Source organism: Lepisosteus platostomus, chromosome 5, assembly GCF_059453375.1.
Source record: "Lepisosteus platostomus isolate fLepPlt1 chromosome 5, fLepPlt1.hap1, whole genome shotgun sequence".
NCBI lineage: Eukaryota > Metazoa > Chordata > Actinopteri > Semionotiformes > Lepisosteidae > Lepisosteus > Lepisosteus platostomus.
Window position 1 is genome coordinate 9,076,658 of NC_142615.1, and position 17,120 is coordinate 9,093,777.

General features: G+C 40.0%; 2 non-coding genes across 2 annotated transcripts; one reads left to right on the forward strand and one right to left on the reverse strand.

The window, feature by feature from the left end:
• Window positions 1-5,877: 5,877 nt before the first annotated feature.
• trnal-caa (transfer RNA leucine (anticodon CAA)) lies at window positions 5,878-5,988 on the forward strand. The gene is made up of 2 exons: window positions 5,878-5,915; window positions 5,943-5,988. It is a non-coding gene; the product is annotated as a tRNA-Leu (tRNA).
• Window positions 5,989-15,976: 9,988 nt separating this feature from the next.
• trnak-uuu (transfer RNA lysine (anticodon UUU)) lies at window positions 15,977-16,049 on the reverse strand. The gene has a single exon. It is a non-coding gene; the product is annotated as a tRNA-Lys (tRNA).
• Window positions 16,050-17,120: the final 1,071 nt, after the last annotated feature.

The following is a 17,120-nucleotide window of genomic DNA, read 5'->3' on the forward strand; positions in this document are numbered from 1 at the left end:
CAGTGCTCAAGGATTCATTTTTAATATTGAGGACAATGGGTTATATACCCATCGTTCTTACCAAAGGCTCAGAGACCTTTTGCTAAATAAAAAGACTTCTTTCCACCACTAATTTATTCAGGTTTGGTTCATTTGGGTTTTATCAGTTAAACATTTAATATTGTATGTCAGTTTGTTGATGCCTGTATATCATAGTGATCTGCACACACACCTTTGACTGAATATGGGCTGCCAAACCTCTCCACCAAACTTATGTATCACGGTAGGTACACAAGAAGTTTATTTGTACTAACAGAGTTGTTGGTGCCAGTAGTCAGATTGGGTCAATTGCAAGGTAAGAACAGCATCACATTAACTGGAGATGATCCAAAGATTAGCATGCAGCTCTGTACACCAGATTAATACCGATTTGCAACTCGCTCGTCTGCTGACTTTAGTCCCCTGCTCAGTAATCACAATGTTCCCAATTGCAATGAGCCCAAGGAAACAGCTGCTGCTCTCTAGAGGACACTACAGGACAGGACTAAGTACAATTCCTGCAATAGACTAAGCAGTTTAGTGCCAAACTGATGGAACACTGAATGCTATGGGACAGTTCCGAATGTAGTAACAGCTTAATACTGAAATAATATCGTAAACACCTCGTGATCTTAAGAATCTGTCGCTGTTAAAAAGTATTATACTAATAAGCTAAAATTGTACTGCAGCCACAACACAGTGGACTTGCAGCTCCTGTCCTGATCATACAGAAAGATGTCATCACTATAACACCTGTTAACAAACATAGCACCTGCAGTCTGTGAAAGAGAGCTCTGAGGTAAATATTCCTTGCAGGGAAGTGAACTGAAAAACAGGCAAATACATCACTCACATGAAGAGCAACGACTGTCGCTAAAGAAAGTGAGCGAGGGTACACCTATAGTAGTTCATCCACAGAAATTCAAACGTAAATTTGTGACGCACCAGAGTACCACAAAGCTAGAAGCGTGCCTTCAACTGGAGTATTGTAGCACGACTATGTATAAGTAATATTAACTTATTCCAGGCGTTCATCTGGTTTAAGAATACGAATTGATGCCTTCAAATAGACCATTAACAGTCCTGTGATGTAGAATTAAGAAAATGGGGAAATATCTGATCCCGTTCTCAGTCCAGTAGTTTATGGACAGGCGCTCTCAGCGGACTGTGTGCAGGAGTGATGGGTGATGTGGAATTCTATGGGCTCAGTGGGACTCTGGGAGTCAACTCAGGGCTCTGCTGTAGATTCCTGTAGAACCGGTGTGAAATGATAATGTATCGTTGGCTGGTATTGTTAATGTAAAGTTTACTGGTACGTTTCGGCCAAAACATATTTTATTTCTTCTTTTTTTCAGCATGGAATAAACCTATTACTTGTTCCTTTGCAGCCTACGCATGCTGACGCAGCTATCCACCTGAACTACAAATTGTATGTTGGCCGTTCTGTTACACTATATTGATGAATCGTACAAGATCATAGGATCTATAAGCCTGAAGACTTGTCTTGTACAGTGACCTGATAAAAATCAAATTAATTACATTAATTTTTATGGAATTCCATTTCCAGTAGTGAGGCTTCCATAGTACACGGATGGAATAGTGGACGGTGGGCTTTTAATTTTTTTTTTTATTTAAACACCAGAAATACAAAAACGAAGACAATATGAAACAAGATACATAAATAGACACTTCACATCCAGGAGAATTCACAATTATAAAAGCTGAAACTTTTTAAATATTTCCATTGTATGTCATTTTTTACTTTAAAAAAAAAACTCTCCTTAGCTCAGCAGGCAAGGCCTGGGTTCGAGCCAATGCAGTGAGGCACGAACTAGGGTGGGAGCGGTGAGGGCACAAGCCCTGGAACCCGAATCCGTTACAATAACAAAAGGACAGACAATGAAATATGGGTTATTTCGAAGTCCCAAATGTGAGATATAAAGTCGGAAAGTTCTGAGTTTTTAAGTCGCAATTCTCAGTTACTTAGTCGGAATTCTGAGATACCATAGCGCGTTTTTATTTTTACTCCCTGGCGGAAACGGGCTTCCATAGAAATGGTCAGATTCAGAGCCATTGCAGTTCGTGCTAATTAGAACACCGCCAGTACTGAACCCTCAGCACCGTACTGACTACTGAGCACAAGTTCAGCTGTTCGCCAGCTTTGTTACGCACAGTTTTGCATTGCTATTGAGCTCAGAACAGGAGCTGATCTTCAGACAATACCGTGTTAAAAAAGCAACATGAGCCAGGCAGGAGTCAAACCTACAATCTTCTGTTTCGAAGTCAGATGCGTTATACATTACGTCACTGGCCCTAATCTTACGGTGCTCAACTGCACCATAGTGACCCTAGCGCCACTACTAGTAATACATCGCCCCTGGCCAAAATTGCTTAGTAAAAAAAAAACGTTTTCTATACTGTCTGTTTAAAAATATTATATCTTTAAAAAAGACAAAGGGTTTGTGTGTCGCGCTAAAGTTTCGATTCATTTTGAATGCAAAGAAAAAACATTTTCTTCCAAGAAATCATAAATTTGTCTCATCCTCCATACTATAATTCTCTCTTGTAGTAGTAAAGCATTTTGAGTCAAACCGAACAATATATTAAAGGAACAAGTAATAGGTTTATTCCATGCTGAAAAGAGAAGAGAGAAAACACAACGTTTCAGCTGTGAAACCTTCTTCAGGTTTGTTTTCTCTCTTCTCTTTTCAGCATGGAATAAACCTACAGTAGTACTTGTTCCTTTGCAGATACGCATGCTGACGTAGCTACCCACCTGAATATATTAAACGTTTCATCCATACGATTAACATAATGTTCTCCTGAATAACTACAGTAGATGACAAAGCCTTAGAGCCACAGAGAAAAACAAATTGCATTTAAAGTAATTTTAAAGGCTCCAGATAATATTGCACTATAAACGCAAATCTCTGTCTTCTTTGTGGCGCTTACTCTTTGTTGCTTTAGCAAATTTCATGCAGTTTATTTCTGACACAAGACATAACAAGCTTGTGTATTTATGACAAAAAAGCAGGGCAGCAATTTATATCGGCCTTGAAATTGATATTGTTAAAAAGTGAGTTAAATGCAGATATAGTAAATATATGTTCTCATATAATGGTGTGTTTTTTTGTCTAAAAATCCTTCATGAATGGTTTAACAGACACCTTGCATAATTAAAAAAAATATATATTTACGAATATTAACCTTTTATACAGTTAAGTTTTGTTGTGAACATGAGCCCTGTTTATCGATGTCACCAACACAGTTCTGGATTTTATTCTGCCTTCCTACGCACATATGAATTTTCTTTCACACAACAGCTCGCATGTATGGTAGCGTATTAGCGCCAGGGATAAAAAGAATGATGTTGGCTTTTAAATGATAAACCATTTGCGTTTATACAAAATCACAATGCGTTGTCGCAGACATTGGGACATACTCTGTTTAAACACCTGTCATTTTCTCTTATATTGGCTCCTGTGCTTCGGTCCATTTGAGAGAGAAGACACTGAAAAAGTCTTGTGAAAGTGGATTTTGCACCTACGCCAGTGCTGTAGTGGTATCATACAGACACCCATACAAATCCATCAAACGTTGGAAGCTCTGGAAGGCAACGTAAAATATTGCTCTGTCCGTTGGTGGATTAGGTATGCATGCTACATTTCAACGTAAAATGCAATGTAAAAAGATCAAATTTGATTCAAAATCGATTAATGTAAAAACCGATAAAGCTCATGTTTTTTATCTAGTTTTATCTATATCTATATCTAGTTTTTCAAAGGTCTTAAAAAAATGTTTATCGCGATTGTGAAAGTTCGAGAAGGTGTACCAGCGCGTGCCTTTATATCGCCAGCTTCAGTCTCGCCTGTAGCTGCGAGAAGGTTATAAGCGCACAAATGATCTGTCTTTCGTCCAAATAATTGCTGGAGCAGCAAGACGTAGAGCACCATCCAGCAGCTGTAGACGATGTTCGAGGAAGAGCTAATTCTGTTTTCAGCACAGGGAGCAAGAATGAGCTCAGTCCGGCTCCCAGCAGAATCCATTCTGGTTTGGTTGCTGTCAGACTGTGCATCTGAGGCTTTTTGGATCGCAACGTGAAAAAAAAGAACAAAAAACAATTGCTCACATCGTGTTACTTCTACCAGAGGATAGGAAGATATCACTTAAAAAAATCAGCAATTAATATTTGGATCCGTGGCCTCATACTAATTATTTAACTATCAGATTGTGTTTCTGCAACATTTCGTGCACAGTATGCCGTATTCAACAATAAAACAACAGTCACAACGAGGCCTTTACACCCAGTCTGGGGTATTTTCCCCTTTTATATTTTTGCCACTTTATATCGAACCTGTTATACTCCCAGAAGTGCGCAGTAGCTTCTACCTAATAAAAATATACAATTCACCGCTGGTATAAACAGATGTGTGCCATGTCTGCTTTTGTAAGCATTTGTTTCAAAAATAAGTTCACAATATGTTAAAAACACAAAAAGCACAAACTTAATAATACAACGATACAAAATCAAAACCAAATCATAAAGCCAATTAAGTACCTATCCTTTGAAAACAGAGAACACCTTTATATCTACAATAAAAAAGTGACATTTGTATCTACTTTTGAATTACTGTACAAAGCAGACAGAGTATTCCCTGAATTCAAAGATCAGATCTTGGCCAAAACAAGACAATCAGACGTGAGCTGAATTCAGAACAAGAGCCTCTGCTTCGTCGTTTATTGAGCTTGTGATCAAAGTCTGAGTGGAAAAAGATCGGCTATTTTAACTGTTTGAATGAAATACACAAAGGGCACCTTCCTTCGAACCAGTGTCAAACCAGCAACCTAAGGATTCCCTCTTGTTTCCACTACAGTCTTCCGCTCTACCAACTGAGCTACCAACAGATGTCAGGAGATGCTCTCTGGCACATACTGTCCAATGTAGTGAAATGTTCCGGATGATTTAAATCCCAGATCGACATCGTTTCCAACTTGTTTCCTTAGTCTTGTTTACCTTGAATTTAAGCCAATACCAGGATTCTACTGTATAAACTTCCGGAGATATTACAAAATGTTTGATGGAGCATCAATCTTTCCAGGCGGAAATTGACTCCTTTTCTTTCTCGAGGGATCATATTAAACATTTCATTTGGATCGAGAAGAGGATCACCATGAGACACAAAACAAACAGTTTCATTCTGTCTTTATTAGAATCTGTATTACAGCTAATGAATGTAAAGCCTTTAGTATGCGAGAGTGAGAGTTCAGTTATGCCAGGGAGTGTGAGAAAAGAGAACTGAGCTGCCAGCTCAGCCGGACTTACTTGTTTTGGGACTATTTCCAATAAGTACCGCATTAGTAGTTGTGTGTCCTTACTGGTATCTTTTAAACATTCGGTTATATACAAACGGGACAGAGACACAGTGATAATCTGATTTTAACATGTCCTGCATTTTAACTTACTGAACAGATAAATTGAAATGTTCTGATTCAGAGCCCCTGCAGTTCGTGCTAATTAGAACCACAACAATACTCCTGAGTCCTGAGCACCACACTGAGCAAAGGTTCAGCTGAACTCTGACTTTGTTCAGCATGACTTGTTGTTGCAGTTGAGCTCAGAGCTGGAGATGATCTCCATATTCTACCACACTAACTAGTCCTAAACGTAGTACACAGTACACACTTTTTAAAAACAATTTAAAATATTGCACAAAGGCTGTAAAGCACACTCTTAATCGATCCGAATATTTGATTTCCGCGATCCGTTTAGGCAACATTAGGCAACGTGGCGCTTCTCCAGCAAAGCATTTCTCAGTTTTGTGAACTACTGGTGCTTTTAACACACCAATTATGCAACTCGTCAGGATGCCCGAGTGGTCTAAGGCGCCAGACTCAAGGACTCCTGTCTTTCCATTGCTTGGGTGTTCTGGTCTCTGAATAGAGGTGTGGGTTCAAATCCCACTCCTGACAGCTTTTCCCTCTCTTGCATTTTTCCTGTCTTCTTGTGCTCGCTGACAACGACAGAAAGAAGAAAACGGAGAAACAGGCTTGCGGGCACATGATGGGCAGGGAAATGCTTCGTGAACTCTTCAAAGTGATTAGCAGAAAGTCAAATAGGCTTCGATTTCTCCCTTAAGAACTGTTTGGGGTGCCTGTAATCGAGTAAAGATTTACGGTCAATGTATGCATTCAAAGGTGAAAGACCGAAATATAAATCCAGAAGAAGATGTATTAAAACATATTGTTTTCCTTGCGGTGTCCCCTGTATTTCATTAAATGTGGCATTGTGAAATCAGCCTGTAGCCCTACGGAATGCAGCCACTCTCCCGGTGACAGCGGCAGGAGCCGAGAGGATTAAATCAGAGCTCGAACAGAGAGTTAAAAAAATATGGGCAACTAGAACATAGATCATAGAACATTTTTTTTAAACTTTCCTATCTGCTCGGCCTTACTGAAGTATTTTAGCTGCATTTTAGCTTCTATTTATATACTTTACAGTAGATAGTGTTTAGTAAGAGAAGAGAGATACAAGCGCTAAACCCCCACAATAACCAAACCTTAACTAAAGCAGGAAGATCAGTTTCTGCTCGAGACAGCCGTTTTCTGAACTGTAAATCTCTGGCTGGAGACGCTGTGTGTCCGGACTCAGAGGTTGTATAAGAAAAGACTCGGAGAGCTGCAGGCGCAGCTCATTGCTCTGCGCTCCCCGTGCGGAATGCGCGTGTCCTCCCTCCTTCATTACCTTCATACACTTCTCTCAAACCATATCAAACTCCTGGAATATTTCGGTGAACAGATACTGGATCTTTCTTTCCGAGATCATAGGCAGAAACAATAAACACGGTGAAAACAGGAAGGTATTCTGATCGTATAGAGAAATGCGCAAAAATAAATTTCCTAAAATCCAATAAAATCTAGTTACATTCTGATGCTATTTTGATGTATCTGAATAGTTTTGGCACAGTTGTTACAGCAAAGAGACAAATAAACTTTTTAAAATTTCATTCGAGCTGTAGTTTTGAAAATGTTTTTTCAATTCTCTAAATAATACAAACACAAACACCCGTTGTAAGCGTCTGACCATTGATATTCTTGAATTATAACACCGTACACACGCTGGCAGGCAGTTCAGCGAATATGATGCCCCTGCAGGGGCCGAATATTAGACAGACGTATACATACAGTCATCGTGTGGAGTTTATTCCTCCTCTACCGCAGTCTTTGCCTCTTGTCACATTTGCGCTTAATTGACGATTTTTTGTATAGAACACCGAATATCTTGAGGAAGCCTGTCAAGCGAAGACTGATGGATTATTGAGGTGCAAACACTGGTTCAAAATCAACACCCTCTGCTATTGCCGTTGTTTCTTTGATAATTTCTTCAAATTCCTCATCTGACCTTCAATATCGAGGGATATTGAGCATAATACCATACAAATTGTAACTTTCTTTTGATTGCCAGTTTTATTAAAATGCCATCCCCTTTTACAGTTATTTTAGATGTTTGGCAAGGCGTAATATCCCCCCTCTCACCCTCAGCTAAAATATTTTAAAAGTACAACAACATTACATTATATTGAACAGCGTTTATGTTAACATTTATATTCAAATTAAGGTAAATATACGAAAATATTAAAATAGAACTCCGGCGATCTGTTGTTTTTGCTTGACAAGTTCTCGAACAGTTTTGCATTGTTTTTTAAATTACTTTAGCTGAAGATGCAACGGGAGCATAAGTGAATTCTCCCTCACTCACTGGAACATATAATTCTATGGGTGAATACTAACTGCTTGCAAGTTGCCAATGTCGGTAATTATTGGAAATTCCCGGTAATGTTGACTCTGGTACTCAAATGTTTGAGTAAATATCAAAATAGTTCAGGTTTTGCGGAACAATTAAATTTTTGCGGTGATGATGTTTACTATAGGAAGAAGTGCGTCCCTGGGTGGGATCAAAAAACCCACCTGGGGATTAATAGCCGAAAACGCTAACCGATTGCACCACAGAAATGCTTACACCTTGCTTTTTTTCATTTACATACTTTTGGTGAACAAAAAAATTCGCTCGCATTTCATCTTTCGCAAGCTGTATGATTTAAAAAAAAACAAGTTGTTCTGCAAAGGAAATGAATAAACGCATTAAACCAAATCAAGACCTCTTTGAGTGTCCCAAATTACATGTTCTGTAAAACAAGACAGGAAAAAAAAGGTACCGTTGGAATTCGGATCCAGGATTTCCTCTTTATGAAACAGGTCTTTTAACCAGCTTTACCACAGCACTGGCAGAATACTATTCTTATACAGGTGGGTACCCACCCTCAAACCTTTGTTCTCTCGCTATTTTACCTTTGCCTACTGCCCTGTCTCTCTCACACCTGAAGAAGGCTCCACGGGCGAAACGTTGTGTTCTCGTTCTTCTTTTTTTCAGCATGGAATAAACCTATTACCTATTCTTATACAGCCTCTTGGACACACCCCTCTGAGACATCTGAGGTCGATGTGCGCTGAGCCTGGTCGCCGAGCAAAATCATGCCCAAGGGGGGTGGCTATTGTGACGAGGTGGCCGAGTGGTTAAGGCGATGGACTGCTACTCCATTGTGCTTTGCACGCGTGGGTTCCAATCCAATTCTCGTCGGTTTATGTTTTCGACTTGTGATCCGTTTCTAAGTCGGACTTGCTTTCTTTAGCTACTGTAGTAGAGCAGTAATATTTCTAGCGTTGCCTGAACATGGCTTACAGCAGTAGCTGACAGATATAGTCTCTTAATATTTAGGTTAAATTTATGCTTTGTACTGCTTTCACCTGATATTAATAGTAGTCCTGATGAACGATTTAGGGACATGGCGCATCTTGAAAATGTTCTTGTTAATTTCAGTTTGGAAAAGATGCACTCACCAGAAGCAGAAACTGGTCGTATCTGCAAAATGCGCAATGCAATAGCAATGTCTTGCTATGAGTCCTTACCTGTTACAGGAGGCGTTGTAGGACTTTTTTTGTTCAGAAAAAGCTATCAATTCATCTTACATTTCTACTCCATCAATATTAGCAATGCTATCTTTACTAAGCTCTAAATATAGCTCTAAATAAATGCAAATTTTAAAATACATTTTAAAATAAATGCTATTCCATATGTTGTAACTTTGTGGTATTTAGAAATTTTATCTGAGGATGCAAGGGAAAGTATTATACAACTGTGAAAGAGGCTTGTATTTTAATACAATTTTCGATCAAAAGAAAACCAAAGTCCCTATGATATTACCGTCAATATCTCTTGATATCAACGTTCAGTTGAAAGATTTGAAGAAACTCTCAAACAAGCAACTGCAGTAGCAGAGAGTTTTGATTTAAACCGATGCTTGCAGCTCAATACTCCATTCATCCTTGAAAGAAGCAAAGACAGGGGTATTTTGAGTGTCTCCATGATCCTCTTCTCAATCCAAAAGAAAGGTTTTATATGATCCTGATCCCACTAGAAAAAGGGTCAATTTCAGCCTGCACTGATGTCCCTTCAAACGTTTTATAAGAACTCTGGACGTTTATACAGTGGAAGCCTGGTCCATTTCTTCTTCTGAACGAGACTATGGGAGTGAGTATTTTGACGTCGAACTGGGATTTAAATAGAGGAACACTACACTACATTGGGCTACACGTGTGACAAAGCGTTTGCTTTCCGACCTCTCGATAGCTCAATTGCTGGATGTTAAGACTATAGACAAAAACAGTGGGCATTTCTTATGTCCCTGGTTTGAATCCAGCTCGAAGGATGGTGTTTTCTTGTTCCTTAATCAAAAAGTGAAAATTGCGAATTTGTCTTTCACTTTGACGTTCACCCGAAAGCTCAGTATATAAAGAAGTAAAGGATCCTGTTCTGGATCCTAATCCTAATCCTCACGTCAGATTGTTTTGCTTAGACCTTTAAAATGTACACTGTGGACTGTTTGCTCTTCCTAACACAATTAAAAAGCCGCCGACAAACTTATCGATCGGGAGTTTAGTTCAGTGATAGCGCGCACTTAAGGCGCTCCGTTTTCTATCGCCGGCATCTCTGTATTCTTTTTAAACGAGATATTTTTTATTCTTCGTGTGTGAATTTCAGGGAGACTCATAAACCCTTTGTCTGTTTTAAAGATACATTATTTTAAACCAGACATAATGAAAGACGTAGTAACTAGACACACATACAAGACACATGAATAGTAGCGGCTCTGAATGCAATACAAACGCCAATGGCGCAATGGATAACGTGTCTGATTACGGATCAGAAGACTTTAGGTTTGTACTCCTTCCTGGTTCGTGAAGAAGCTTTTAAACCTCACTACTCAACACTGACATCGTAGGGTGTGCGGTCCTACACAACCTTACTATCGACTGGATGAGTCTTCTGTTCAATCTCCGATTCTTTCCGCACATTCCTGCTATTTCACCACCGTTATTGTAGGATAACAGCCACAGACACGAGAAGATATACTATTCCGAACAAATGTCTTAAACAATCTCGTTGAAAAAGGTGACAATACGTTTTTGTTTCTTTAACTTAACCTTACTTTTGCCTGTAAAGTTACATTATTTTCTGTAGCCGCAAATCCCAATATTTCTGCTGTCTCCCGAGAAACACAAGCGTGGAGTCCAATCATATTAAATAACACAACACATCTATTAATTTAACACCCAGATGTGACAGAACACATGTAAGACTTACACACAGCTTTTAATATGCTCTAGTGAATCTGCAGGTGTCCTGGGGAGGGAAGAGAACTGATATTAAGGAAATACATATTTAAATGGGATGTAAGTCTTAAATGTGTTTTGTCACATCTGGGTGTTAACTGAATAATTTTTTAGCATTATTTATTGTGTTTTGACTCTATACTTGCGTTTCTCAGGAGACAGCAGAAATATTGATGTTTACATTTCTATTCACATTCCCGGTGATATTGACTGAGGTAATGCAGAAGCATGTTCTCTATAACAATAAACGGTGCGAGAAGACAGGAAGAAAGGCACCGCTAGGATTTGAACCCAGGATATCCTGTTTACTAGACAGGCGCGTTAACCAACTAAGCCACGGCACCGGCAGAATCCTCCTCTTTTACTGCGACTTGGACACACCGCTCAGACACCTGCGTTCAGTAAGCGCTGAGTCGGCTGGCTGAGCACGTTGCCTCATTTACATTCAATAGGAGCCCCGACACCAAGAGAAACGTATAGAAATGGGTTTTATCCGGCACTTTTCATGTCCAATGCGCTTGACATCTCCCACGGGCGACAAAGTTCATTTACACCACCTTTCTTTCTTTCTTCTTTCAGCAGGAGTACAATAATGGCAACAACATGTTTGGAGTTCGGCATTTCATTTAGTCTGAGGAAACATCGTATCGGAATGAACTGCCTAAGATAAAAGAGTAATTGCGGCTTCAGATCGTTTTTACAGAGCATTGCGTTGTTCTGCTCATGCTGACAACACGCTTTAGATATGTCATTTACTGCAAGCGTTGCTTTTCCAGGTTTTTCTGAAATTCCTCGCATTTGACCCAGCACTAAAACATTTCATTCCCGTCGCTGAATACATCGTGGAAACGGTATTTGCAACGGAATGCTGTTACACATGAAACATTTTCGTTATTCGGTTCTGAAGTTTGAAAATGAAATTAAAACGGGGGTCACTTCATAGGCTTGAAAGAAGTCCAAGCAGCATAAAAACCCGCAAATTCTTACAAAGGCTGTACCTTTCTTATGCTGCTTTTATAAATCAGCCTTAAACATTTGAATGCATACCTTACTGCTGCTAACCACATTCACGTGTTTACGAAGCTTTTTTCTGTCCGTTATGTTTTTGCTAAGCAGTTTCTCAGTTTTCCTCGTACTGTGATTGTCAGCGAGCACAACAAGACTGAAACAGTGTAAAGGCAGGTAAAAAAGTCAGGGTAAAACGCCTGATTGTCGGGAGTGGGATTTGAACCCGTGCCTCTATTTGGAGAGCGAAACACAAAGCTTATAAGACACGAATCTGTAAATTTGCTGTTTTAAACCGCTCAACTATCCTGAAGAAATGGGTGCGGATTGTATCAGTCACATCCGATTTTCCGTAAATTTAGGACGATTGATACAACTGGACGAACAATTTGTGGCGTTTAGCATGACATGGAAAACGGTACCGGAGCGTTCGGGTCCGGACTACAAGACTCAGAAACAGTTTTTACCCCCGCACTATCAAACTATTAAACTCCCAGCCTCTCTCACTCTCTCCTCACCTCTCACCTATGATCTGAACCTCACAGTGCCTTCTTTCTTACCAAAAACCCAAACACACATTGAAAATCTACCTCTACCTTACATGTCAAAAAGCTCACTCCCCATCATTTCTATCCCTTTATTTCATTCTTTTGATGCATGTTTTTGCACATAACCTGTTACCTTTTTGTTGTTTTGCACACTGCCCGTTGTTGTTTTTTGCACATCGGCTGTTGTCTCTGTCTTTCTTTTGTTATACAATTGTATTGTTGTTGAGTTTTTTTCTTGTACTACTTATGTCCGAGAGCTAGCTAAATAGCATTTCGTTATACCATATACCTGTGTATGAGTATAATGACAATAAACTTGGACTTGAACTTGAACTTGACATAGTCTTGCAGGCAGTATATTATTTTATCGTTTACTCGTTTAAAAAAAATGGTCTTCTTGTTCCTAAGTCAGATTTTTAGTGCTTCCAACCTGGACTGACAGCTCACCCGATCTGTTTGTGATCAGACCATGGAGTCGGGGGCTGTACCAAGCGCACGTTCCTTCCCAATGCTGAGGCGATCATTCAGAAGATGGTTGTGAAGAGAGACAAGCTTTGTCGACTAAAAAACAAGGCAGGATATGCAAGAATACTAATCACTGGCGACAGTTATGCTCTCTTACTATTGAGACTCTTACATTGCGAGTTTTTTTGAAGACTTTGAAACTAAAGGAAAGTGGAGACAAATGAAACAGGCACGGGTGGGGTGAACCCACAATTACAAAACCGACGCCTTACCACTTGGCCACCGCACCTTCGAGGAAATATGGGAATAATGTTGTTCAAATTATTTTTTTCTGAATCTGGTTTACATCGCCTGGAGGCAGCAACAACAATAAAAGGGATACTTAACAAGGAGATACGCTGTAGCAGTGCGACTCCAACAGATGCTCCTGAAGAGGCTGGAGGTTTAAGCCAGCTCCTTAAAGCACTCAGCCACGTTACTCTCAACAGCGGCTCTTCAGCTCTTGTTGTTTGACCTAGTGTTTTTATAACGCGTGGAATTGACCGCAGCTTCGTTTTCTGAGATGCTTTCTCTCACGTGGTGAAATCTCGACCTCTTTGGCATCTCTGGCTATAGTTCTTCTGTAGAGCAGGCTTTCACACCTCTGCTTTTAGTGCCCTTGAAGTCATTTTATTTTTACAGGAAGACGCATTCCCTAACGATCTCTCCTGTTTTAGAAATGCTTCATAAGGCGTGTTTGATTCAACGGACAAACAGTATACTAATTGTACAATGCAGATTTATGCGGCATTCGTACTGGATTTGAGTGGGATTCTGAAATACTTCTTGCAAAGGTATTCAGACTTTCTTGAACCTATAATAAAAAAACAGACCTGAAACTCCCTAACTTCCAATCTCTGATGTTGCTGTCCTTAAACTCGGACGTGATGTTCTGCAGACGTGTGCATAATGTCCTGTTTTCTTACAGTGTAGACATTTTGCTGTTCACGCTCCGCATTCATCTGCTTTGTGCATTGTTAGTCCGCACCTGTAACATGTAATGTCAGCCGTCCCCTGTTCTTCTATATCTCTAGCATGACTGCGTCCGGCTGCTCGGCTTTTGTTTGTAAAGTTTGAGCGAGCGCCCCGTTCAGTGTCACTTTGTCACTGTGGTCAGAAAGCATTCTTGATTCTGCTTGAGCTGCTTCATGAATTCTAGCGACTTTAAGAGCTCTTTCTAAAGTCAGCCCTTCCTCCTGCAGCAATTTATAGTCTCTTATGTGCACATTTTTCCACAAGTTGATATCTTAACATGTCAGTTTCCAATACTCCAAAGTCACAAGATTTAGCCAGTTCTCTTAGTGCAGTCACAAAAGCAACAACAGATGCGTCCTGAGACTAAGTTCTCTGCCTAAATTTATGCCGTTCCAAAACCACTTTTCTCCGCGGTGTAAAGTAAGCGTCTAAGGCAGCTACAGTCTGTTCATATGTACCTTTTTCTCCAGGGAGGTTGGCGAAAATCCGCTGCACGGGAGCCCCGATACAGTGCAGTAGTGTAGCCCGTCTTACGGCATCCTGAGCTTCTGTAGATCCACTGGCTATTTAAAAAAATCTGTAGGACTCCATCCATATCTTGTATTCCGAATACAAATCCGGAGCTCCGAGGTTCAGTAGAAATGGTGGAAAAAGCTGAGCATAAGCAAAGCTTCTCGGCGCGGCTACCATATCTTCCATGGCGCAAGCTAAACGAAAAGTCTGAAAATTCAGAAGTTCGTTTCTACCAGCAAGAGAACTAAAATCAGCAGTGTTCTGCTTGCTTTGAGTCCGTTAACCACTCATCTCTCGTCGCCATAAATGTTGTGTATCTAAATTTAGAGACGTTTTTATATTATTTTAACTATTTTATTAACTACACAGATCACGCCTTTACACCATATATTCCTGCCTTCTACTCTCTCGTTCTGTTGTCTCGCGATGTCTACTCACTATACTACATTTAGCATGACTTCTTGTTGCAGTTGAGCTCAAAGCTGGAGATGATCTCCATATTCTACCGCACTAACTAGTACGAAACGTAGTACACTTTTTAAGTGAAGTCAGGTTGTTAAAAAATTAAACCAACGCCCTGTCACAGAAACGTACCCCACTCTCCGGCGCAACAAGCGGGGGTACTCAGCACTATACTAAAGAGGAGCGCTTGTCTGCAGCTGAGCGTCAGCTCTGTTTACTGTCAGCACTCCTTTCCAAAGACTTTTTCACCTGCTCTCAGCTTTTAAAGACAGTCATAAACGCTCAAGAAGTAATTCATGTCAGTTGGAAGTCTGTTTCTGTTGTCTCAGCTCTTGATAAAGAAAAGCCGTGCTTGGAAGACTCCCTCTCTGAAGAATTTACCGTCACCCTGCGAGGGAGAAGAGCCATCAATCACCGAGGCAACCACTGAGACAGTTAACATTAAACACGTGAAATGCGAGATGTTGTGATTTTTTTCCCGCTTAAGGCTTCTATCGTTTCTACTCTAACGAGAAAGACCTCTTTATTAGAAGTGAGATTTTAACAAACGTCTCCAGGGTTAACTGCGACCTGAACGCAACGCCTTAGACCAACAGCCATCTTGCCTGTGCTACTTAGAGCAGCGCTCAATAAAAAATGATCAGAAACCGAAAGCGCTTCTTATGCGGATCAGTATATTCCGATTCCACTGGTTCTGCAGAAGAAATAAGAAAAGACGAACTCAAAGCACTGTGTTGCCATTACGGGTACTCTGCGGCTGCTTTAAGATCTACTCACACCGTGTTGCCATTAAGGCTACCTAGTTAAAAAAAAACTTATCGTCACCTTTTTGAACGTGATTATTAGACACCCGCTAAATCTCCACCGAGTTTTCTTGAGAGATCGTTCAGCGAGCAAGTAATAAAAACTACTTCGCTTCCAACCTCTGCTGTCACTGTAAACTCGAACGTGATGTTCTGCAGATGTGCAGTGTACCTTTCCTCTTGTCGTATTCAAGAGTTCTCACTGTGTGAGCTGTACTCTACTGTGATTTAATTTAGATGATTACGTGGAGTAGAGTGACAAGATCTACTTGAACATTTTCGTTTTTTGAAATGAAACACTAAATACACTACTGTAAATACAAGTAATGGACATTTAAAATAACCACAGTACAGCTAGAAGAGTGAAAGATAAAAGACTATTTAGAATGACATTCACAATAGAATTAAAAACGGCACAGCCGCCCGAACAGGGACTTGAACCCTGGGCCCTCAGATTAAAAGTCTGATGCTCTACCGACTGAGCTATCCGGGCTCTGAAAGAAGGAAGACACTGTCGGGATCCTCGCAAGTCACGTGTCTCTTGTTCCGAAGAGCAGTCATACCTGACCCGTCTGGAATGACCACTGACAGACTATCCAGAAGCGACGGCACCAATCCCAGTAAAATGAGTGAGAAATACAGCATGACATGGGTAGTTAAGGGGCTCCCACAATCCATCTTTCCTCACATTACTGATTTTTTTCAATAGCATTTGGACCTTTTTTCACATTCAGATTTTTTTCTCATTTGATAAAATCTTTTAATCAACAACATTAAAAAGAAAACAAATGGAACATTTTTTGGAACAATAATTAAAACAATCTTTCAATGCCTTTGTTGTATACGTGTGCACACCCTTTATAAAGGGAGTTGCAACAGTGCTGAAATTTAAAGAGCATTTCTGTAGAGAAAACAGCCTTGATGTTAAGCTTAGGGAGCCTGTCTTTTAGAAAATCTATTTCTTAACACCTTGCACAGCCTCCCGACAGACTAACAAATATTTTTTGGAGAAATTGTCTCACACACCGGAAGACACTCACGTTTATTTACGTTAGAGTATGTGAATAACAGTTTAACCGAAAAAGTTTGTAATTGTGATATTGTTAAAATTCAATAAATCGTCTCTCAACAGTTAGAATTTATTAAGAAATTATTTTATTTAATAAACTATAAGACAATTAAGAGAGTTTATAGGTCATATCCGTCGCTTATGTTCTTTTAACTCTAGAGTTCAGGATCCAAACCCAGCTGCGGACGATTGTGTTTCTTGAATCTCTTGTAATCATCAAAAGTCGATGTGTAGTCCTTCAGTACTTTCTCGAGTTGTGCCATGGATATTTTATACGTTCAATACTTGTCATGCTCTTTTGCATTTTCCTTAACAAACGGAAAAAGTTAAAAGTGTGTTTATGGCTGTGCTTCACATCTACACGAGAGCACTTGTAACAGTACAGGACACGCAGTGAGGAGTTCGTGAAGCTTTCAGTTTAGTGCGGAGTTCAGAAGGAGGATTCGCTCGCTGAATGATCTCTCAGGAAATCCCGGGTGAGATTCAACAGGTGTT